The following is a 26,517-nucleotide window of genomic DNA, read 5'->3' as shown; positions in this document are numbered from 1 at the left end:
GCATTGTTTTGTTTTGTATTGAGGACACCGGATTTGGGGACACCTGCTCTAATGACTTATTATTGGCCTCAGAAAAGGGACTACTCTCTATTCTGGTCCTGTTAGACCTGTGTCTGAGTTTAAACTGGTAAGAGTTTTTCGATGGTGTTGCTCCCTTAAAACCGAAACTTGTTAGACAAAACCGAGTAGCACCGTGGTTTAACGCTGAAACACATTCTCTTAAAAAAGTAACCCGTAAAAAAGTAACACGAGAACAGAGCAGTCTCTGAACCTGTTAACATAGCCTCTTAAATTATAGCAGAGAATGGAAACAATCCAAGATTTCTTTTTAGTACAATAGCCAGTTTTTAGTACAATAGTCAGAGCTCAGTGGAACCACATGTTTATTTATAGTTACTCTCAGCTCTGATGATTTTCTTAAATTTTTTAATAGTAAAATCTCAAATCTTAGACATAAGTTGAATCAAGTTATTTCTACTATCAGCCGAGAGCAGGCCGAAGCGGTAGAAGTGAAGTTATCCATAGAAACCTCTGTGACATTAGACTGCTTCACTTCTGTGGATCAATCAGAAATAACATCTGTTATTACATCCTCCAAAACCTCAACTTGTCTCTTAGACCCAGTTCCCATGAAGCTTTGTAAAGAAAACTTCCCACTTGTTAATGAATCCATATTAACTATAATAAATACCTCTCTAGAATCCGGTTATGTGCCACAATCTTTTAAATATCCAGTTGGTAAACCTCTTCTGAAAAAGCCCAGCTTAGTTCCTAGCAACCTGGCCAACTACAGACCAATATCCAAGCTCTCCTTTAATTCAAAAATCCTGGAAAGAGTTGTAGTTAAGCAACTTTACCGCCACCTACAGGATAATAGCCACTTTGAAGATTTTCAGTCAGGGTATAAAGGCCAGTGTCCAGAAAACCTGCCTTACTTGCTACTGATTACCTTGATCAGGTGTGTTTAGCCAATAAAGAGCTTCAATGGCAGGTTGAATGGAAAACATGTAGGACTCCAGCCCTCAGGGCCTGGATTTGGGGACTCCTGCTCTGATGACTTATTATTGAACTCAGAAAAGGGACTACTCTCTATTCTTGTCCTGTTAAACCTTACCGCAGCTTTTGACACTATCGACCACAGCATTTTCCTCCAAAGACTAGAGCATGACATAGGGATCAGAGGATCTGCCCTCCAGTGGTATGAATTGGGTACCAGTATGTTAATATAACTGGACCGTCGTCTTATTGGACTCGAGTTAGCTGCAGAGTCCCACAGGGCTCAGTTTTAGGACTCATCCTGTTTATGATTTACATGCTACCCTTAGGAAACATAATTAGGAAACACAACATTAATTCTCACTGTTATACAGTTGATACGCAGTTGTATTTGTCCATTAAACCAGACCAGAATGACCATATAGAGAAACTTAATGCTTGCATCACAGACATCAAGACTTGGATGACAATTAATAACCTCCTCCTAAACCCAGCAAAAATCAAGGTAGTTGTACTAGGTCCTAAAAACCTCAGAGATGCTCTGTCTGATCACATAGTCTCCCTGGATGGTGTTAGTATAGCCTCCTATTCCACAGTTAGAAACCCAGAGGTTTTAGTTGTATGTGCGTGGGATGCAATTGTACATGTGTATAGTGACAATAAAGGCATTCTATTCTATTTGACCAGGATTTATCATTTAAGGCTCACATATCTCAGTCGTGTAAGACTGCATTTTTTTTCAGCAGCGCAATATAGCTAAGATCAGAAATATACTATCTAACAGTGATGCTGAAAAACTCATCCATGCATTTGTTACGTCTAGACTGGATTACTGTAACTCTTTGTGAGGAGCGTGCCCTAAAAGTTCCTTAAGAAGTCTTCAGCTTGTTCAGAATGCAGCAGCAAGATTGTTAGAAGGAACAAGCAGAATAGAACACATCACTCCTGTGTTAGTTTCACTTCACTGGCTCCCAGTTCATTTTAGAATTAAGTTCAAACTCCTCCTGCTAACCTATAAGGCCTTTAAAGGTATGACCCCATCTTAAATCAAAGACCTCATAGTGCCTTACCATCCAAATAGAACACTTCGCTCCCAAAATGCAGGACTGCTTGTGATTCCTATAAATTGTAAAAGCACAGTTGGAGGTAGAGCCTTTAGCCACCAAGCCCCTGTTTAATGGAATAAGCTCCCAGTTGCTGTAAGAGAGGCCAGCACAGTTTCTACATTACAAGTTAGGTGTAAAACATTCCTCATTGGACAGGCTTATTGCCAGACTAGCTATTAATGATTTTTTTTTTCTTTTTTTAACTTGTCCCGTCCAACAGCTGAGCAGACAGATGAGAGCTGAAAGCCTCTCGTGTTAAACATATTTTACTGTTACAACAGGGGTTATGAATATTCTGACACAGTAGGTTAAGATTTGAATTAACCATTTTTGTAATTTAAGCAAAACTTTATTCATCTTATATTTGTAACACATTTTTTTGTTGGACCGGAAGGAAAAGAAAAGGAGGGAAGAAGAGTGAGGGATGTTAGAGGGGGTAGAGGATAGGAGGGTAATTATAGAGGGGGGGGGGGGGTGTAAAACTATGAAGCAGCAACAAGTTGCTGGATGTTTATAATCATTACGGTAATGTTTGAAATCCAACTCAAGAAGGGGCGGGGCTTGTCCACACACATTCAAATAATAGTAGTAGGTCTAGGGGCTGTCATCTGGACTTGGTTTTTAAAGTTAGAAGACGTTTCACCTAACTTTAAAAAACTAAGTCCAGATGACAGCCCCTAAACCTACTACTATGATGGAGAGTCTTCATAGACACACATTCAAATGTTATAAACATCCCTGTTTGCTCCAAAAATGTTCACACACAAACATGTCAACATCTACACAATACAAATAATGTTCCGACGCATACTTATGCCTTTAGACCAACCCATGTGAAAAATTTCCTTCAGTCACGCAAACTATTTGAGCAAACGTGAAATAACACCTGTGCTCAAGTGAGTGTTTCTGTTCTTCTGAGGTCGATGATGGAATGTATAAAGAAGGAGGGAGAGTGCCCTGTCATCCCCACACCAAAGTCCCCCCAGCAGCGGCAGTCAGGACCCCCCCCCCAACACCTATACAGTAGCAGATAGAGAACAACTGCCTATCTGGGAATCACAGCCGCCACCCAAGCCAGGGCCAGCAGGACAGCCACAGGGGCCCCCAAAGCCAGAGAACAGAGATGCATAGGCGGACAGAGAGTGCAAGCTCCAGCCCATACAGAAGAGCAGCCCCACCGCCGGGCAGGGGACAGATGGTCAGAGGTCCCACCCTCCTTGTGTTATGTATGAGTGTTTGTGAGCGTGTGTGTGTGGTTCCTGTCTGAGCGACTAAAACTTAATAAAGTACACATCTGTCACATCTGGGTTCATATTAACACACTCGAAGAGTAACAGACAACCACGATTGTAAAAGCAAAACATGTCCATCACAAGGTGCACTCAGCTGCAATCTGTGTTTATTTGCTGGACAGGACAAAAAAAGAAATAAACGTATTATTTCTTCTGTTGATGAAAAACTAAAAGAATAAATTATTAATATGTTTATAAAATGGTTCACCTTAAGCACATCTACTTTTAGAAATTTTATGATCCTAATAAGCAAATCTTTGTGCTTGACTTCAGTGACAGGCTCAGAGTTCTTTGATATACTGGCACAGCAAGGTCATGTTAAAACTCATACTAGGCAAAATGAGCCACAAAAAACAACTTGGTGCCATTAAAATTTGACTTTTTCATCAATTTTTAATCCACAGCTAATGATCAACCAGCAGGTTTGCTGCACCCTGAAGTGTTCTCAATATGGGGCAGCCCCAGATCTAATGCAATGATTAGGGATGTGGTGCTATCTTTGCCTCTTGACTCACTGACAAATTGTCCTGCATCAAAGAGAATAGTTTTAAACTTTCCAATCTAAACTTTTGACTTGATTTCAGTTTATTATTCTGTTTAGAAGAATACTTTTGGGAATAATTATAAAAAATCAAATAAGTCAAATTAATATAATACCAGGAGACCATGAAAAACAACAGCACAGTAAATTATAATTCTGTTTTACACAAAGCTGACCATGTTACATATGATATTTAAATCAAGAAACAATTCTGTGTAAACATTAGGGACTGCAAGAAGAAACTTGTTTAATGGACCTGCACTCTTTATCTTATTCTGCTGTTGCATGTATCAAGAAATCCACCTAATGATTGATTTAAAGATGGATGTGTCAGTGTTATAGCCCTCAAATGACAGCAGTTACTGATTCGGACTTGAAACCAAAAATTATAAAGACAGATTAAATTGTTGTTACCCTTCGGTCAATGAAAGAAAACTCACTGTGGTCAAAGAAATAGCTTTGATTTATTGCTTTGATTTATTGTTTTATTTCAAGCATTGTAGTCAAAGAAATAAAAAAATTACACATATTTATCAAACTCATTACAGAAATGATGAAATGCATAGATTAAAAAGACAGAAAACAAAACAAAAATGTCACTTAAATACATTTGCTTAATTAAATACAGTGATCATTAACTGAAGTATAAGTAGAGTTTGATATATTGCTTGAAAAGGAGTGGGAAGAAGCAAGCTTATATAATCCCACCAGCTTGAATCTGACAACAGCAATAATAAATTCTATAAGATTTAATCCATTAAAGTCAGCCATTGCTTTTGAATGTGCTTTAATAAAATTATTTAAAATAATAAAACAGGCTTAGACAAATATTATAGTATCCCTATAAAATGCTGAAAATAACATGACCAAGTTTTGTCCATTAATTAGCATTGTACATGTCTAAAATATTGCAATCAGTCAGCAAGTTAAAGGTAAAAAGGTTATAAGACCATTTCCAAGCAGCCTGATGTTCCTGTGACAATATTTGCAACTATAATTCAGAACTTTGAGATCCATGGGACGGCAACCAGCCTCCCTGGATGTGACCGCAGGAGGGAAATTAATGTGTAACCAAAGAGACAGATAATAAGAATTTTTGTTAACAAAGGAGCCCAGAAACACCTCTAAAAAGATTATAGGTGAGCTTCAAGCTAGAGGGCTGCATTGGGATTTGGGTCCCACGGGACCCAGCCCAAATCTCGCAGGACCGGGCGGTTTGAATTTTGCTGTGAGTGGTAATGGGCGGCAAAAAAAAAACACAGCGGGGTATGGAAGGAAGTTGCCCAGCGCATCACTTCCACTGCCGTGGTCCGTGAGACTTATTGAACACTGTCAAGCAGCAATGGTTGAGCCCTTGCTCTCTGGAGTCGCCAAGTTGTGTGCCTCGCGTCTCGAAGAACTGATGACACAACTGCATCACCTCTCCACATAATGTAGAGAATTGCAACGCTCCTGACTCCTAAAATGCGAATGTTATGGATGCTGCCCCCAGATGAAGATGAAGATGAAGTGGTTAAAGGTAGGCAACATGTAACCTATTACAGACATAAACAAAACAAAGTGCAATTACAATAGAATAAGTGAAAAGCAGTAAAAAAAATAAAAAAAAATAAAAAAAATTGAAACGCAGGTAAAAGACAATGAATTAATAAAAAAATCTAATGAGCCATTTTAAAAATACATATTAATTTTTATATGAATCAAATCCTATCCAAATGTGCAAAGGAAATTATTCTGAAGATGCAGTTTCACCTGGGTCTTTATATTTCGTGCAAGCCACCTGCATCCCCCATTCTGAATTACCCAAAGTTTGCTCAAATAAGAATAACAATTAATTAATAATAATTGATACATTATGTTTCGTGCAGTGCAATTCATGTATTGTCCCTCTTTCCCTCTCCCCTCCTGGGGAGTGGGAGTACTTTCAGATTCCAGTTGGCTCATCCGTGCTCCTGTACCTGACCGTGTACCTCGTTTCTGGCTCGCCTCTACTACTTCTTCTACACCTGGCTGTGGATCCTGCCTCTGGCTTGTCTCTACTCTGTACCTGGCCGTGTACCTCATCTCTGCTCCTGCTCTTACACTTGGCTGTGGATCCTGTCTCCGGCTCGACTCGCGCCCCCGACTGTCCCCCCAACTCCATCTGGATGAAGCTCGTGTGCTGGACTTAAAATATGCAGTTGTAGGGTTAGATAAGTTAATTCTTCTCTAAGAGTTCTGGTAAATCACCTGTTCGTCCTGGGGGAGGATCCCTCCTTCATGTGGACACCCCTGAGGTTTCTTCGTTTTTTCCGGAATCCGTTTTTTAGGAGTTTTTCCTTACCGCGAAGGGGGGTCTAAGGGCAGGGATGTCCAGTTTAGCTTAGTCAGTTTGTTAGTTCAATTTAGTATTTTCCTATAGAATTTTATATATTCATGATCTTTTTGAGTTTATGTTTCACTTTTTCAAGTACCGATACGAAACCCATCGAGATGACTGTGAATTTGGGCTTTAAAAATAAAATTGAATTGAAAAATTCTTTAACCCACAATGGGGAAATTCTTCTCTGCATTTTGACCCAGCCCCTGGGGGAGTGGTGAGCTGCAGACTGGCCACGCTTGGGGGGCAACAGGGAGGGGAGCAGGGATTGATCCGCCAACCCTTCGGTTGTTGGACGACTTGCTCTACTGCCTGAGCTAGACTGCCACCCAAATTAATTACGTCACACAGAGTACTCCACCGAGTACTCCACAGCATTATATGCTTTGGAAGGATTAATCAAGAGTGCTCCACAGTGTTTCTTGTCTGGTAAGTACATTAAGTTGTTTAGAACTCTCAATGTTGCAGGTGTTGTACTGCTGCTCTCTAAAACTAGTTAGTGGATGAAGGGCAGGTGGGTCACTGTGTGCCAACGGTGACCAAAGCTGCTGTATAAATCAAAAACTTCATTTGCATTTGTGATTATCTGTTTAGCTGAGGTTGTCCAAGGTCATTCAGCTATGGTCCTCTGCTGCAGCCTCCCTGTTTCAAATACCTGGACTCAGAATTACTGGTTCAGCTGCTTCTAGCTCCTTTAGTTGATGTTGCTTTGTTTTTAGTTGTGGGATCTGGTTGGAGTCCCACACATGTTCACAAATGCTTCTCATTGTGGTAAGTAAAATATAAAGATTGATAAGTCTGATGGTAACAGAAATGCATGACAACATTTTAATCCACACTGACTCAGGAGAACCAATTTATTATTGGATGAAAATGACAGTAAACTTTCCTTCTTGTAAAAGATAATTGCACCAAGTAAGCATGAGTGATTATCTGAAGCGCTGATTTAATTAGTGGCTGATCGACTTATGTATTATTCACTTTAACAGAAGGCGTCAGGCACCCTTTAACATGACACATAAATAATCTGTCAGTACTCCACAGTATAAATAATATCTTGGCATCACTGAAGCCACTTAAAATAAAAAATATTTACAGTCTTTAGTGTACTGAGAAATATAACTTTTCAAAGTAAGTGAAGGATTTCAATATCTGTCAAAGCTACTTCTTACTGAGCCCAAAGTGCAGAAAATGTTGCTTTGCACTGTAAGGGTTCTGTGATTTTGTCTGGTTTTTGGTCAAGTTCTGCGTTGCCCTCAGTCACTCTGTTTCCCACTCCATCATAATCCACAGCTGTTGTCATTTTAGTTAATAGCCCTCAGCCTAATTAAGTATCTGGTTTTCAGTTTATCTTTGTCAGGTCATCTGCTCTGTTGTATCACCCTTTTGTTGCTCCATGGTTTTTGTCTTTTTCAGTTTGTTTATAAATCTTTAATTTTTTCTGTCACCATGCCTAGTCTCTTGCATTTTCCACTACAAGTTCCTGACAGAATGACCTGACCACCTTGGACCCAACAGGAGAACTTAAACTGCAGTGGCAGGGTTTTTTCTTTGCTACTGCCGTCCACGCCATGTCAGATGGGTTTTCCTGCAGTCACAAGTCATGCCATTCCACATCCAGCTAATCTGTTCCTGAGGGCGATTGCCAGGGCCATCCTTCAAGTTTCCTGTAGAGGGTCACCGGGGCCTCCCCTCTTCGTGTGTGTTCCTGAGGAGGGTTGCCAGACCCACAGTTCATGTTCCCTATCCTTGAGGATGGTCACCACTCATTTCCCCTTGGGTATGTCTCCTAGTCCAGAAGAGGGTCACCAGGGCTTTTTCTGGTCATCTGCTCTGTGTCCCCTTTGTTGCTCCATGGGTTGTCTTTGTCAGTTTATTCAATGTTTTATTTTCTGTCACCATGCCCGGTCTCTTGCATTTTGGGTCCTCCACCACCAGTTCCTGACATGCACTAAGCCTTAACCCTCCTGTTATGTTCATTTGTGAGGAACAGAGATGATGTTCCTGGATCAATTTGACCCGGTGCATGTTTTATTAATTAAAAAATGTCTGAAACCCAAAAAATCCTAGCAAGCAGTGTGAATATTTCATTACTAACTCCATTACTACTTATTCTATTAAAACTTAGTGAAATGGTGTTCCTTACCTCTAACAGGTATGGCTCAATTATCAGATAATTCACTAGTTTTTTCTTAAAAATATAAATGTTCAAACTTTTTTTAATTTTCACTACTGTATTACTTTTGAAAGACTAACATATAAAATACAATAGTTTTACATAACATTGAAACATAATCTTGAAATTTTGTTCTACATACATGCACTGTGAACCAGAAAAAAACAAAATCACAGTACAACAGACAAACAATTGCAATATGAAGTGGTGTGTGTGTGTGTGTGTGTGTGTGTACATATATACAGCACAAGAGTGACCAGTCATTACACTGTGCTTTGTGCAAATTAATTTTGCACATTTCGCACAGGTCATGCTTGTCTTGACCTGGATCCTGTCTCCAGCTCGACTCGCGCCCCCCGCCGTCCACCCAACTCCATCTGGATGAAGCTCGTCTGCTGGACTTTAAACAGATAACTAACATTAAAAACTAGAGTCTTAATTTGTTGTTTGAGCACAAAAAACATAATTAACGCTAAACCAGAAAATAAAGCTCTCCTCAATTTTTGGACCAGAAAAATCGTTTAACGGAATGGGCTGAATCTGAACCTGATTATGTTCAGATCTGTTCTATACAGATCACATATCTTAAACTTTCTTTTCCTGCTTTGTTTCACCTAAACTTAGGTGTATATTTGCACAAATCCAGGGACAGAGCTAGAACATTTTATATGGGGAGAAACAACACTGGAAAGGTGCCAAAAGCCAAGGAGTGGAAGGTAATTACAAATGAAAGGATCAAAATATATATTTTTAACATTTTTATTGTTTATACAAAAAATATATAGCTTTTATTTCTGCTCAAAGAAGCTGTTATTGATTATTTCTTAATCTTTGTCAATAACGATAAAATTGAAAAATGTTGTTACTTTTAGAGTAAGTAACACTAAATATTATGAGGTATGGTAGATTCATTTGAACCCAATTCATGTTTTTTTACTGACTTTTTTTTTCTTGAGTTAAAATAACCCAGAAAAAAGTTTTTCCTTTTCTAACCACATAGTTGGGTTATAAAGAACCATTGACAGTAAATAGGAACTGGACTGAACAACCCCCTCCCCCCTCGTGTTCCAAATTTCAGGTTCAGGTTGGTCTATTAGTCATTGTGTACGTCTGAATACCCATTCTTGCTCTTTTTTTATTACAAATCCAAATTTTTATGGTATTTTTGCTGTAGCACAAGTTATTGTTACACGAGAAGGTTGAGGACGTACCCAGGCGCAGAGAGGATGAGGAGGCAGGAGGTTGCAGGGGAACAGGGACTTTAATAAACAAACCAAAACTACAAAACAAAAACCACTGCAGAAAGCAGGCAGACTCGAAACTCAAAATAGTAATTACACTTGAAACGGGGAAACATTAACCTTTTGAGCAGCAAGGGAGGAAGGGAAAGACAAGACTTAAATACATACAGGACTGACGAGACACAGGTAAAATCAGGACTGATGGGGAAAGGTAGAACTCGAAACCAACACAAAACAGGAAATCCTACTAAATAAAACAGGAAGTAACTCAAACCAAGACCAAAGTAAAGAAATCAAAATCGTGACATCACCCACCCACCCCCAGGAACCGCACTGAGGTTCCACAACAAACCAAGGAGGAGGGGGCCTGGAAGGGGCAACAGAGTCTAGAGGTAACAGCTTGAATCGAATTATTTAGCAGTACAATTACTCCATGCAATTAAAGTAATTCAACACAGGCATTTCAAGTTAGGTCAATACAATATTTTTTATTACCACATGTAGTATTTAACACTGGCGGTGCAGGTTTTACAAGAATAAAAAAAACACTGATGACTGAGAAACCAAAAACAGAGAGAGATTATTCACAATCCCAAATATTGACTTCAATCATGACATTTAAGAATATATTTTAACAGACAACTTGTAAAAGAAAACTACAAAGTCTACTTCCTAGTTGGCATCACAAAGACTTTACACAAAACAGATGAACAATTTCACCTTCCATTGCTAAGGGGTTTAACAGTTCAAACCAGCAGAGTGAAAAACCAACATACGGGAAACAAAATTGCTCTGGTGCTTTAGTCATTTCCAAGTATTTCCAGACTTTGTCTAAAATTTTTATTTCAAAATAAAAGTGCAGTTTAATTACAAAATGTGATTCTCTTGTCTTATTTGTATTTTTTTTTGAAAGAAAAATCATAAAGTCCCCATTAAAAAATGATGGGGCTTAAAACAAGGTTCATCAACGGGAAAGCAGTGTTTTGAGGATTTGTGCGTTGTTGGACAGTTTATTTCCATCCAATTTCCATCGGGGACATGGAGGGGGCGTGGTTGCGGTCTTCCGGAGGCATCTCGCTCCTTGAACATCGGACAGTTTTCATCGTTCGAGCTGCAGCTGATCAAAGTTGGAGACAAGATGCCTCTACATTGTGCCATTGTCTACCGCCCACCTGGACCCAACAGTCTGTTTTTTAAAGGAGCTCAGCGATTTCTTATCCTCCACTATGAAGCTGCCCAGTATTATTATAGTAGGTGATTTTAACATACACATTGATGATGACTCTGACCTCTTTGCCAGAGGTTTTATCAGCGTCATGGACTCTTTTAACTTTACTCAACATGTGTCTGGGTCCACACATGCCAAAGGTCGCACTCTCGACCTGGTTTTTACATTAGGGGTACATATTGATAGTATCTTATCCGAAGACATTTTATTTCTGATCATCACTGTATTTTTCTTAACTTGTCTTTCACTCTGCGGCTGCAGCCTGCGCGCAGAGAAATTAGTTCTCGCTTCCTAAACTCCTCCTCAGCTGATGTGTTTTCTGAAGCTTTTTACTTGCTTTTATCTCCAGGCACTGATGTTAATCTTTTAATAGATCATTTTAACAGATACTGTGTGTCCATTCTAGACGACATCTGTCCTATTAAAACTAAACTAGCCCCTGTTATAAAGGCATCCCCTTGGCTAAATGACAGTATTCGTCACCTTAAGCGGTCGTGCAGAAAAGCCGAACGTCTTTGGAAAAAAAACCACCTACCTGTAAATTTGCTTCATTTGAAGGACCTTCTAGTCTCTTCACTGAAAAAACGGGAAAAGTGGGGTTGTTCAATTTACAAATAGTAAACATGTTTGTTTAATATGAACAAATTATGTTTACCTTCGAAACATAATATAATCTTGAAAATCACACATCATTTCTTGCTGTGTTACTTTTATATATTTAAATCATGTTGACAAAACATGAAATAGTTATGCTTGATCCTTTGCCCCTTAATTTTGGATAAGTAAACCCCATCGGTGAAGAAGAATTCCAGGAGGGGAAACTTTGCAGTCAGCCATTTTAGAGAAGCTACAAGCACCTGCTCTGGCTGGAGGAACTTAAAAAAGGTAAGTTAATTTACTCTAACAAATTAATTTAAGAAAGTGGAAGGCGTAAATGTATCATTAGTGTTATTTTTTTCCACGGGGAAGAGCTTTGTAATCCACTTTTGTCGTAGTTATCAAAGTTAAGGCTCTGCGCGCCACTTTTGTCCCTGCCGGCCGCAGCCCTCGGACGGCAGGTAGGGGGAGGTGTGTGTGCGCGGTAAATTGTACTTTCACGTCGCAGGCAGATTCAGCTGTAAACGCGGTGATTTCAAATGATGTACGGGGAAGAGTGGTGAGTAGTTATGCCGTAGGAATTCGCTTTTGACAGAGGGCAGTGGGCGCTTGTGGGCACGGCTTTTTTTTTTTCCACAGGCAGAAACTCTGCCAGGGGAATTTTCATCGTCACTAAGTGGATTTCTTTTTGCTAAATTCTGCGTTGTGGAGACCGAAATTGAAGGAAAATGTGAGAAGCTATCATTACTATTGTCATTATTTAGTTTTTCCATACCGTTCCACCATGAGCTAGTTTAAGGACGGCATTATTTGACCAGCAAACAGCACCGCACTTCTGTCTCAGTCAGCTGTCAATCATTCTCCGTGCGCGTCTCGTGCACAGAATGCGTTCGGTGTGTCCAGTTTACATAAGTCTTTGGTTTCAATCAGAGCTTTGTTTTCATTCTATGATGCTGAACATATTTTTATTTTAGCTTTGAGAGTTTAATGGAGTGAAAATATTCATGTCCTTTTGGAACAAGTGTATAATGTGTAGTAAAAAGTTTACTGCCTTATAATAATGTCTGTAATCCTACTTCACATATTCCTCCCATTTGTGATAAATTAATATGGGAATCCTTTATGGGTGGGGGGGATTATCCACTCCCGATCTGCTAGTTTAGTTTTGCAGTTTCCATTTCAAAATTCGCGGGTTCTCATAAGCCTGGTTTGAATCCTGTGGGGGGAGGAGGTGTCTAATGTTCTTTCTGGTCTAATTTCTTCAGAATATTTTTGCAGCTATTTATTTCAAACCAATGCATGTTTAGTTATTAAAATGATACAACAAAGCTGTGGAAGTCTCACTCTCTATATATATTTGAAATTTAACTAATAAACCTCTGTCCTGATTACAGAGCTCATCACACAACACTTCCAACTGCTCCTCCCTGATCATGCTGGGGTCCATGCTCCAGTCTTCACTGAGTCAGGTGGGTCACCATGCATTTACTATATATTATTGGAATTATTGTCTCCTGGATTGTCATCGAATCGGGAGGTAACCAAGATTGCCAGCCCTACTCTTTACACGCACCTTTTATGCAGAGAGATACATACATAATAAATAATGAAATTGATGATTGATCAGTTATCCCACTACCTCTGTTAACATGACACTAAGGATATAATGATTTTGTTAACACAGTAACTATAACATTTATTGATGAGCCAAGAGTAAGAATTGTATTTTTCCAAAGTTTTCATGTGAATTTAAAATTTTTTGACTCTTTGTATTTCAGACTGCTGAACTTCTCGCCAATATAAGCAAGTTCAGGGGTTTATTCAAAGTATAGGTGAGTTGTGTAATCTAGACGCTTTAACTAAACTTCAAATGTGAACTGTGCACACAAATATCTTCTGTGTTCTTCAGAATGAAGACCATGCAGCAATCCAGGAGGCAATCGAGGACACCACGGTGGGAATTTCCCTCCTAATGGAAACTGGCAGTGGTGAGGAAGAGGACATTCTCGTGGTCCACATCTCCCAGGCTGTGGTGGTCGACCCACCAAGTGTCTGAGTGGCAGATGCCAAGGCTTTTTTGGCCTTATTTACAGCACAAATCTGATTACCATCCTCATCTCAGAAACACCTTGTCATGGGGCCCGTGACTTTGCTCCTGCTATGATCTCCTGGAGGCCCTTCCCTTCTTGAGCTCTCCCGCTGGTCACAGGTGTTGTGTATTATGTTGATTGGTTTGTCTATTTATGCAGTGTCTGATCTTGTTTCTGTGTCGGAGCGTCTTCGTTCTACGCTCTGGTGTTATGGTTCTCTGGCATTAAAGCCCCTTCGAGTGAACTATTGGATTTGGGTCGTTCTTCCTGCTCTTGGGTTCTCTCCCTTGGACATTCCGTCACACACCTTTGAGGTAATAAAAAAAAAACTGTATTAGAGTTGTAAGGCAAAGTGGTGTCTAAGGTTTCAGGCTTAAAGATCCGACTCTTTGAATAAAATGACCTTTAAATAGTTTAACTTTTTCCTAAGAAGGGATTCCAGCTGTTTGCTTTGGCTCTGTTATCTTCTGTTTAATAAAAATGGCAAGCCCAATTTATTGTGATTTGTCATTTTATGCTACACTGTAAACATATTTTTCAAGTTTAGATAATAAAAAAGTTAAATCTGAAATTGTGTTCAGTGTCATATGTTCATTGGATTTTCATAATGCACAAGAAAGTATTTGCTTTAAATAATAATCTGCAATTGCAATTTTATTTTTCAATTTAAATTTTATTAAAATAATTTATAAATTAAATGAACTATGTAGGTGATTTCAAACAAATAATAGCGTTTTAAATGTTTGAAAAAATTATGGTAAATGACATAATAAAATCTTGTTTGTTTATGTAAAATTATTAGGTGCAGAAACAAAGAAGCATTCATTACAGTAGAACATGATTTTATTATGAGCAATAATTATATTGGTTCAACATGATTTTTTTGCGCGCAACCGCTGTCCATGATTTTTTTATGTCAATCCAACAGGTCTTTTTTTTCAGTGTTTTAACAGTGCTGTCAGGGATGCGAGGTCAGTTTACTTGGCTAATCTTATCTCTAAAAGTAGAGGTAACACCAAGGTGTTATTTCACACCATTAGTAACATTGTCACGCCCATTCTACCTGCTGCTCCCATTCGTTCGAACAATGATTGTGATAGGTTTTTATTTTTTTTTTATCGAAAAAGTCAGATCAGTGAAAGGTTTTCTGCGTCCTGGGGCTGCTTCGGTCCCCAGCCCAGCACGGTCTGTAATTTTAGATAAGTATCTACCTATCTCTTTATCTGAGCTAGTCAGCTTAGTTAGTAAAATGAAGACATCCTCCTGCTCTCTTGATGTGTTGCCCACATCTCTCTTTAAGGAGGTTTTCAGTCCATTGGCCCCTGTGTCCTGACAATAATAAACTCATCCCTGCTGTCTGGACAAGTCCCTGACAACTTCAAGAAAGCCGTCATTCGTCCTCTTCTCAAAAAACCTGAGCTTGATCCGTCCTTTCTCAGCAGCTACAGACCCATCTCCAACCTTCCATTTATTTCTAAAATTTTAGAAAAAGTTGTTGCCACGCAGCTCACGGCTGCTTTGGAGAGTCACGGGATCCCGATCAGTTTCAGTCAGGTTTTCGTAAAGCTCACTCTACGGAGACAGCCCTTCTTAGAGTCACAAACTACATCCTGATGGAAAGCGATACAGGACATTGCTCTGTGCTATTGCTGCTGGACCTGACAGCAGCCTTTGACACTATTGACCATCACGTCCTACTAGATAGACTAAAGCACTGGGTCGGGATATCAGGATCCGCCTTAAATTGGTTCGCCTCATACCTGTCAGGAAGGTCATTTTATGTAGGTCTTTCCAAATTAAAATCTTCCTCAGCATTAATTACCTGTGGTGTACCACAAGGGTCTGTATTGGGACCATTATTTTTTAACTTATATCTGCTGCCTTTACAGCATATTTTAAGTTATTTTAAGGATCTTTCTTACCACTTTTACGCTGATGATATTCAGCTATATGTTTCTTTTAAACCACAGGATGTTTTTAAAATACAGACTCTACTCATGTCTCTGGACTATGTCAGGAGCTGGATGAGCAACAACTTTCTTCAACTAAATGAATCTGAAACTGAGGTCCTCGTCTGCGCTCCGGACAAATGCCTGCCTCAGATAGTCGAGAGCCACTTGCATCTTTTATTAAACCCTCTGTCAGGAACCTCGGTGTTATTTTAGATCCTGTATTATCTCTCGACTGTCATATTAACTCACTTGTTCGCTCTTGTTTCTATCATTTGAAGAATATTGCTAAACTGAGTCCTATTCTGTCACGCTCAGAAATGGAGATGCTCATCTATGTTTTTATTTCAACACGCCTCGACTATTGCAACTCCATTTTCACATGTTTAAATGAAAAATCTCTGGAACGGCTTCAAGTTGTCCAGAACGCTGCTGCTAGGCTCTTAACAAAATCCTCGACGTATTCACATGTCACCCCCTTGCTGAACCAGCTTCATTGGCTCCCCATCTGTTACTGAGTGCATTTTAAAATCCTGGTACTAACGTACAGAGCTTTGAAGAGCCAAGCACCGGTTTACCTAACAAACCTCCTACAGCCTTACACTCCCAACAGGTCCCTGAGATCTTGTGACCAGGGTCTGCTGGCTATTCCAAGAACTCGGTTGAAAGCAAAAGGTGACAGAGCCTTCACAGCGGTCGCTCCATCTCTCTGGAATTCCCTCCCTCTTAGCCTCAGATCTGTGGACTCAGTACTTTCTTTTAAAATGTAGCTTAAAACGTATCTTTTTAAAATGGCGTTTTCTTAACTTTGTCTTATTTCTATATGTGTATTATATCGTGTGTTTCTTGCCTTTATGTTTACTGTAAAACACTTTGTGATTCTATATCTTGAAAGCCCCATCCAGACCCAAATTCTACCCAACCTGGAGAATACAGAATCTCATTTCAACAGATTTCCAGATTACATATTGCTAACACTGATGGGTGTTGATTAAATTTTAATTTATCTGAAATAAACTATTGTTATCTGAAATAGGCAACTTCAAAGAAAAAAAATCTATAAGTGGTAAAATAAATACAAATTTTCACATCATGGTTTATTGCCTTATTTTAAAAAAGGGCATGGACAAAAGTAATCGGTATGAACGCCTGATCAGAATAAAAATGCATCATGTAAACACGTTGTTCAGAATGGTCTGCACTGATCAGACTTGTTCGGATCTAAATTTCTATCCGATGGAGATAGGTGGGTTATGCCGATTGTTGATCCAATCATGGTGCATGTAAACAGTTTATTTCGATTGTGGGTCTCTACTGCTATTGTTTAACCTTATGCATAGACTGTGTTGGAGTGAAGCAGGGAAGGGTGCTTTGTTACGTGTGCGCTCCGGGGGAGGCTTCAGACTGCAGTGCGTCCCCGCCGCTCTGCGTGAGCGAGCTGCCGGACTCAGGAGAACTGTATCTACCGGTAGAACTGTGTCTCTGAGCAAAGCTCGGACCGCTAGCTCACACAACGGGTTTGGGGTAGTGTACAAGCTGGCGAAGGCGGTTTTTCAAAGCAGAAATGCCGTGCAGTTCTGAGAAACCGTGTAAACAATCACATGGGTTCGTGTTTCCAGTTGTGCCCAGACAAAATAAAAGCTGATGTTATTCCCACGTTTACGTGCAACCAAGATGGTTGCACGTAAACATGTGGGAATAACATGTTCATCTAAGGCGAAATATTGTTAGCACGTGTTAGCCTACTCCTAACCCTTCTTCCAGCTCCGTTTCACCACAAAATAGCACTGACCACACGGATTAAAAATAAAATGATGAGCGAAAAGGTGCTTCATAATAATAAAAGCATGTTTAAACGATCATCTCGCTCTATGCTGCAGGTTTGCTTGTTTACAACGGAACTAGCCATTTCTTCTTCTATGGTCGTTTCCGGTATTTTAGAGAATTCTGCACATGCCTGAATGATCTATTCCGACCGAAAGTGTGACGTATGTAAACGTTTTTTATAATCGGAAAGGTTTTTTTTGGCCCCATATACACGGTTGAATTCTAATCCGATCTTTGATCTGATCAAAGATACTTGGCACATGTAACAGTGGTTACTGTCCAGTTTGGAAGAAGTTAAATTTTAACGTTTGACATTTCTTTTTTTTTCTTTTTTATAAATAAAATGAAAATTAAAAAATGGACACACCAAGTATTTCTTGACAAGCTTCTCTGGATCTTCATTCAGGTAGACACAAAGGGCTTTGAGGATGCACTCTCTTTTAACCTGGATATTGTCAGACTGAGTACACAGATCACAAAAACAAAAGTATTAGATAAATCTCAGAACATCAATAATGAGTTTCACAGAGTGAGACACATACGTTTCAGCAAATTAGAACATACAAATTTTAGGTTGATATACACTACTGCAATCACAATTTTAAAAAATGGATGCGAAAAATGTACATAAATACAGTGCAATACCTTGAAATTCTCATTAACTCAAATTTTTATTGCAATTCAACTTTCTCAGAAAAATGTCTTAAATTGGTATCATACCTTGGTTATAGCTGCCATAATGGTCTTGATTTTTCTCCCTTGTTCTCCACCTTTCTTGGAAAAGGCCTTCATCGGGTTTGCAGAGTGGTTATCCAGCGCAGAGAAGAACTTTGACAGCAAAGGAATTGTTCTGATTCTCTTCAATTCAGCACTCACCTACAAAAACAGTGATACGAAACATAATTTAGTTTTAGGGATTTTACAGTTGTGTAGATTTGTCAGTCTTCTGTTAAATGATGATGTTCTTAGACTCTTTTACTTGCCTCTCGCACATGAAAGACAGCTGGCCACCTTGTTTTGAACTCTGCAATCATAGGTGCTTCTTGAACGACTTCTTGCCTTCTAAGTGCAAAGGTCATCTCCATCATGTGTGCCAACTTCTGCTCATTGTTTCTTTTCTTGACTTCTGACAGGAGGGCCACTCGCATCTGTTCTAGTGTTTCTGCCGTTTCGCCAACTGGATAAGTGGGATAGTAATTCACCTCAGCTTTTTGAGGTTTTTTTTACACCATATGCAGGGCTGCACTTCCCATCAGGTTTATGGTTTAAGGAATTCACAGTAACTTCAGGACACCCAATTTGTCTGAGCTTGGTTCGGTAGTTGGCAAGTTTATATTTCAGGCTTGTCTTCCATCCACCGTAGCCAGTGGCAGAAACTGGTTCCTTCAAACATGGGTGTGCAGTTACAAGAGCTTCTGCTACCTTATCAAACTCCCTGTCTGAGAGGTACACTTTGTGTTGGATAGTTGCTTCACATAACCCATCAAGAATGGCAGATTTGAATGCAATATTAGGATTTAAGAAAGCACCAGTTTCTTTCAAAGCAATGTTGGCCCTGCCCAGTCGGAGCTGCACATCATAGGAAAACTGGGGGATGGAAAATACAACGGGCCATGCAGTGGATCTTGAGGAGGTGGCCCCTGGAGAAGACAATATGTCTGTATCACATGAGCTCCCAGCCGATGACAGGGATGAGAAGTCATCTTGAGAGAAGGTGGCAGCAGTTGATGGGAATGGATGAACTGAGGAATCATTTGCAACAGACTTAAAGATGACTCTGATGGAAATTTTGTGCTGGATGTCTGATATTGATGCCAAATTGGTGAATTCATTTCCAAACTCAGGACCCATGAATTGAAGCCTGAAGCCTGAAGTCCCTATTTACTGCACATTGTCTCTTCATTTCTTGCATAAGTTCACCGACAGACTCTGGCATCCCATTGGAAAGCAATCTCTGAGAATCCTTTTCTCCAAAAATGATTCGTAGCATCACTGGAGCAGCCATTTCACAACGGCCTGAACGAAGAAAGAGACAAAAATCGTAACAGGGAATTATTGAAAAAGTAAAAATATCACAACAGCTCATGTCAACTTCCTACACCAGTATCTCCCATGCTACACACAAACATAGACACACACACACATGTACACATTCATTTTTTTATATTGGAGGAGGGAGGGAGGTAGATGGACATTCACGAATTATCCATCATGCAAGTGGACAGGAGAAAAGAGAAACTTACCTGATGTGAATATATATTTTTAATGTCACCAGTCTCAGATGTCCAACATAATAGTCTGCCAAAGGGTAGTCATCAGTCAAGTCACCAAGTTTAACCAATGCATTTTCCCTTGCTGGACTTGCAGTCAATTCAAATGCTCTGAAATGTTCCCTGTCCCACCCGGAAAGTTTTCTAACAATAAAACATAGTCTGTCCTGAACAATACAAATCTGAAGAATCTCTGAAAAGTCAGGCAACCCACTTGTAAATCTATGAGCAACTATCATCCCTTTTCTGAAGGTAAGACCTTTACTTGACACATATTTGGAAAAGTGTACCTCAGTTGTACCAGCTTTCAATTGACTGAGCAATTTCATGTTTCAAAACATCCACAGGAACTGTTGAGTTGTTGGTGACTTCAGTAGAAGGTTTTTCATATGTGGCTGAACTTAAGTAATATGAAATGACAAGTTGATGCTTAGCAGCAAGTGAGAGAGGTATATTTTTGAAGCAATTGGTGTGACGTGCAACTTGCTTAAAAAAACTGTGTTTGGCCTCAAAGCGCATTGTCCAGAGGGCCACAAGGGGACCAAACTTTCTTATCAGTTCAGGATAGTGCTCTAAATAATGATGTTTTGGGAGAAGCTGAACATCTGGGAAGAGTTTCTGATACTTTTGTCAGTGCTCAGTAATTTTGCTCTCAAGATAAGCAATTGACTCATCTGTGTGTTCTGAAGCAACCACAAGCTCAGCAATATCTTTTAAGTCTAACAGTATTTCCCATGGAATCTCACCTTCTGGCACCAGATGTCCAACTGTGAATGGGAGAAATCTTAACAGAGCCCAGTTTTCAGTGGCATTTCCCCCAATTGTTCCTCTGGTTGAAAATGTAGATGGTATCACATGTGACCTGTTGGTCTTGTCTGCCCACTTGTATGGAAAATGCAGGATAGAGTTGTTGAGGGTTTCAAGATTGAAATATTTATTTGATGTCAGAATTGCCACACACTGCGCAAGCTCCACAGGCACAATGCCGTCAAAAACATCATGCATAATATCTGGGGGATAGCCTGTGTGTACACTGAAGTGGTCTAACATTTCAGTGATAAAGCACTGTCTTTTCACACCAAAATAACTGCTACCATTCTTTGCCAATTTCACATGACTGTCATGAAGTTCTGTGGACCTGACAGTGAACAAACCAGATTTTACCTCTTTCGTTTGGATCTCTGTTCTTGTTCCAGTACAAACACAGCAGATATACCCACTGGAAAAGGTTTCATTAAAACCAGCTATACTGTGAACACCTAAGTTGTCTGCTGCAACAACCTGAATCACGTACATTTTAGACACTTTCCTAGTAATGGAATGAAGATTCCCTCTAGTTCCAAAGTTTTGACATCAAGAACAAGTGGATGCAAGACACGGTCATAACCAAATTTACTAACATCAACAGCTTTGCACAACACTGCCAAGTAAATTGTCTGTGCATAATAGAGACACCAATATGCAAACACAAATAAGCACACAAATTACCATTCTTTGCAACACCCTACACTCTCAGAAAAAAAAGTACAAAACGGTACCTTTAAGGAACAAAAGCTTGTCACTGGGGTGGTACCCTCAAAGGTACATTATTGTACCTTGAGTCAGAGGAGCAAATTTGTACCTTACTTGTTTATACCTTCTAAGGGCCAATACTGTACCTTTGAGGGTCAATAATGTACCTTAGACAAAGGTACAATAAAGTACCTCTGGAAAAAGGTACAATTTTGTCCCATAAAGGTACCGCCCCAGTGACAAAAAAAAAAAAAAGTTCCTTTTTGTTCCTTAAAGAGTGAAAGAAAATAAAGACAAACAACAACAACTAACTGAATATTAGACATTTATTTTAGTCCTTAAATGGAAAACTGTTTAATTCACAGATTCAATAATAATTCATCTCACAACCATACAATGTAACATCTCAAAATAAAATGCCACAATGTTTAGGATTTCATGTCTGATATAAAAAAAACATTAAAAAATTATTAGTTACATTTTTTAAGAAGCATTTCACTGACCAACTGACAACTTACTGCCACTCAACAAAATGAACAGCGATATCAGATACAGGGAATAAATACAATGGAACCATTTATATTTTCCTTCTTTCAATTTCATGAATATCACTAATAAGAACAGCAATATAGTGCAGAAACACATAAGTTTATTCAAACTCAAAGACCAAGCAAAACACTTTAACACACCACACCAAAGTAAAGAGAGTCACTTAAAACCCTTTATCAGGCAAGTCACTGTTTTTGGTAGTGAATAAATAGTAATAAACTAGTAATAATAAACTACATGACACTTGATGTTCTGGATTAAAAAACACAAGCTTTGAGCTCATCCACAATGCTATACAACTCTCCCAACACACCTTAACATAAATGCTGCATACTAACAAACAGTTTATCATCAACACAGTACTGTATGTATCGAAAGCATGAATATCCATCACCTCAAAACTTCATCAATGTGAGCATGGAGAGCATTTAGGACAGCTGAATGATGTAGGCATTGCGGTTGTTGATTAAGCTAAAATGTTGATTACCCTGGTCACACTAACAGGTAGAGGCATTATCATTAACCTCAAACATTTTTAGAACATACCGCTAAATGAAAATCAAGGGGTTCTTCAGTCGAGATGGATATACAATGTTGTAGATAAAGTTAATCACAAAAAGCAGCAATAACACTTTCCTCCAAACCAAGCGCCCTGCACACTGACCACCCATCCACTTTGACCACTGCAGGGACCCTTTGAGTCAGCACACTTCTCCAGTCAGTGACAGCTTCGAGTTGTACAGTAGGATATGGCGATGGTGGCTGTTCCTGCAAGAGATTCAAGTCAAGTCAAGTCACATTTATTTATATAGCGCCTTTTACAATGCAAATTGTGTCAAAGCAGCTTTACAGTCACAATTTGTGAAAATTGTAATAAGTAAGTTCAATATTGATTAATTATTGATTTCTAACAATCAAAACAACTAGGGGCTAAGGCTGGGACAACAAAAAATGAAATATGGCGACACAAAATATGATTATTAGACCAAAGTGGCAGCGTCAGAGAAGTCGCCACACAAACTTGTTCTTTAAGCGATCATAAAGGTCATTAAGTAGTTACCTTAAATCTACCACAAACATTCATTAAAAAAAAAAACAACAGTTCATTTCACCATGGCTGATCAGTCAGTCACTTACCAGGGACATCTTCGGTGAGGGCAGCCTCTCTTTCCTCCAAAGCCAAATCTGCAAGGGGAGAATTCCGTTGAGTCAAGCTAAGCACTCTGGGTACTAGGACCTTAAAGCCATCTTCGAATCTTCGGCAGATATTCATTTCATCATGAAGCCGGCCCATTTCCTGAAATAGCTGCAACATGGAAACATGTCACAACATTATCATAGGATTTTAAAAATTAAAAAAAGACAGCCTTTAGTAATATAACTATGAATTCCCAACACAAATTTAAGGAAATAAATGGAGACACACCCCGCATGGACTGTTAAGGAATGGATTTAATGGCTTCTTTGACAGTCATCCCATTGGCAATCTCTCGCCTTCTCCAAGCAAATGTCCTCATCATCCGTTCCTCCACCATTCGGGCATCTGGTCCTGCAGGACTTTCACATGGCTCGCTACTGAGGTATCATCCTCCCCAATATCCACCTTCTACGACACAGAGGGATGACAAACATTTGCTCATTTGACAGTTGCTTTTACCTTTTTTAATGTTTATGAAAAATTAGCCCCTAATAATTTATTACATTTTATATAGCGCTTTATCATAGCTACTTAAAGCACTTTACAGGGGGGACCATTATATTCCATTCCGGGTTAAGGGGCTAGCCATTGGGTTACACTGCTTGTGTGTAAAACATGCACACATAGATACAAAGCAAACCAAAGAAGATGCTCTGACCTTTGATGCCTTGGCTCGTTTACTTGTGTTTTCTTCCAGTTGTAAAGGCTTTCTGTGATGACCAAATTTTTTGACTCATTTTTCTCACCTCTTCATCATCTACGAGCGGCACCCGCTTATATTTGAACTTACGTTTGAGAGACATGTGCCAGGTATTCTATTTAAAAGAGTATAAAACAGAACAATTAAATAAGCATACAAACCACTTGCAGAAAACTGAAAGCACAAGCATGAAAATACATGGTAAAACAATGTGTGCAACAAAATGCAGAAAACATAGTTAATATCTTGACTGGATTAGTACTCTAGTATAATAAATAAAGGTTGGCAATTAATATTCTGTCAACTCACATACCCATGGTCTTCTTTGTCCTTTAAGAAAAGGTATTTCAAAATCAGGGCCTTACACACTTTCACATAGTCATCATTGGACGTAAACCTGTAACAGCGATGCAATAATAAGGTGAGGAATGTAACATCAGACATAGTATTAATAACTTAAATGGCGTGATCCAGTTGGGTTGCAAAACTTACATTTTGATCAGGGCCATGGTTTCATACAATGTGAGAGAAAAAAACGTTTTTCCCGCTCATTTGTCTTTTGTTGTGAAATATTTTATTAATATTTCACGTTAACGTTAACTTTTCAGCGGCAGAGTTGGATAAGAAGCGTTTTTGCCGCAGAAAAGTTAACGTTAGCTCGATGGTGAACTATAGCCAAGATAGTACCGCTAACTTACTTATAATATTTATTTATACTATTATTTTTTAATAATGTTTTAACTGATGTTAACATTAATAATCATGGCAATCGTCAAAGTGAGTCTAGCTAGCTAATGTTGTTGACAGAGTATGAACTTGGCTAGCGCTAACAGTAAAGTTAACTTCCAACTTTGAATTAACACCACAAACACTAATAAAAATTTCAAATACTTTACCTTTGAATTTACTTCTCTCAACTTCAGTGACCTTGATCCCAAAATGAAATAACTCCGTGATTAAATCCTCCGTGGATAAATGTCGAAGCGCCATCCTCCCACCTTTGATCGACACTGACAGAGACTGACCGTTGGATCATTGTCGATTCACTCATGTATCCTTCCACGCTGCAATATTTATGCTTCGGCCGAGTCAAGGTTAGCCTGTAGCTAGATCCTTTCAATAAAACACAACTTAAATGTTAACAATTATTTGTATGTTTTATTCTAATATAAATAGGGTGAGGGGTTTGAAAATCAAATTCTTCAATACTGTTTGTGAATGAAAATGATTCCATAGTCCTCATTAACATGATTAAAAATGATTCAAAGGGACACTTCACAAAACAAAAACATTCTTATTTATTTTGCCCATATCTCAAAACTTTAGAGTTAAATTTAGTTTGATAATTGTTGAGTTTGATAGTATAGGTTAACTTGTGTTTCTATATTGAGAGATGACATTTTTAGCATCCACTAATTCCTGCCATTTTATATTTAAACATTAAGGTACAAATATGTAAGGGACAAATATGTACCTTACACCTCGAAAACCTCACAATGTACAATGGAAGGTGCATAATTGTACCTTAAGGGTGCACAATTGTACCTTAAAGATACATTTTTGTACCTTTAAGGGTACATATGCAAAGTTTGTACCTTAGGGCAGTGTTTTTCAACCTTTTTTGAGCCACGGCACACTTTAACCTTGACAAAAATCCCACCTGCACACCAGCATCCAAAAAAAAAAAAAAATTCATGGTCTCTATTGATCGACAGCCCCCCCCCCCCCCCCCGCAATCTCACGTGCATTTTGTGATAATTGTGGCCAAAAAAGCAGGAAGTTGCGGCTGTTTTTTTCTAAGAGATGAAATAAAAGTTAAATTAGAAAATTTAGAAACTGTTTGTTTGTCCGTTGAGGTTTCTAGACATTTCACGCGCACTCATTGTGCGCTGGGACACTGGCCCTTTAAGCCAATGCATCATGGGAGATGTAGTGTGAAAACTGCCCAAAAAGGGCAGAAAGACTCGCGTCTGTGAGCTTCATTGTTTTGTTCACGGTCTGACACCGGACTCTGTGGAAAGCTACACCGCTAAAGACGAGCTTTAGCTGGTATTTTTGTTGGAACTGAGAGAATTTATGAGCAGAATTAAGAACAAGGAAGTGAAGACTTTAACCACTTCTGATTGGTCAGACTGCTGACATGTGATTAAGCCTTCAACAATGAATGGCGGAGACAGGTAAAGGGGCGGGACTTTCCCGCAAACCGCTATAGCTGCAGGTAAATACCGTCATTCTTATCAAAATGTCTTTAATAGAATCAAATAAACACAAAGAAAAAGTAATTTTAAGATCTTTTATATTCCTCACTACTCAGTGTTTTATCAGGGCCTGTTTGGATGAACAAAGAGCTGATTTCCTGGAGATGGAAAATGTTTTTAGATCAGTGAATGATTAATGAGGGTAATTTCCCACGGCACACTTTGGCACACTGGTTGAAAAACACTGCCTTAGGGAACAAAAATGGACCTGTATTGTACCTCTTTTTCTAACAGAGTACATGCTCTAACAGAGGGGTCACCAACCTTTTTGAAACTAAGGGCTATTTCATTGGCACTAAGTGGTATGAAGGGCGCCACAGGACCTGTTTACCCTTCCAATCAGTTTTTACATTCTCACTTTAACTGGGACAGTGATCTTTGTGTCTTTTGTGGAAATGATGTAGAAACTGTGGAACATCTATTCTTTGAATTTTTTCATGTAAAAGAGTTTTGGTCTTCTTTTCATAATTGGCTCAAATCCAAAAATATCATCATTAACCCTTAAATTGGAATACAATTAAAATTCGATTACAATTAATTGAAAAAAATCTGAATGCACTGGTTGTAATTTCAAAGCATTTTATTCATACTTGTAAATTCTTAAGGGTGAAACCTCACATTAATGGAT

The 26,517-nt window shown here is 39.0% G+C and overlaps 2 long non-coding RNA genes across 2 annotated transcripts; one reads left to right on the top strand and one right to left on the bottom strand.

The window, feature by feature from the left end:
• The first annotated feature begins 11,520 nt into the window (after nt 1–11,520).
• On the top strand, nt 11,521–14,117 carry LOC111947767 (uncharacterized). The gene is made up of 4 exons (XR_002873695.2): nt 11,521–11,824; nt 12,931–13,005; nt 13,315–13,368; nt 13,446–14,117. It is a non-coding gene; the product is annotated as an uncharacterized LOC111947767 (long non-coding RNA).
• Nucleotides 14,118–20,880: 6,763 nt separating this feature from the next.
• LOC144994019 (uncharacterized) lies at nt 20,881–26,290 on the bottom strand. The gene is made up of 4 exons (XR_013657365.1): nt 23,945–26,290; nt 23,160–23,746; nt 22,871–23,039; nt 20,881–22,501 (listed from the first exon to the last, which is right to left on the bottom strand). It is a non-coding gene; the product is annotated as an uncharacterized LOC144994019 (long non-coding RNA).
• Nucleotides 26,291–26,517: the final 227 nt, after the last annotated feature.

Source organism: Oryzias latipes, chromosome 1, assembly GCF_053564925.1.
Source record: "Oryzias latipes strain Hd-rR chromosome 1, Olatipes_Hd-rR_3.1".
NCBI classification, from domain to species: Eukaryota; Metazoa; Chordata; class Actinopteri; order Beloniformes; family Adrianichthyidae; genus Oryzias; species Oryzias latipes.
Note: the sequence above shows the minus strand (reverse complement) of the source record. Positions and strands in the feature narration are given on the sequence as shown.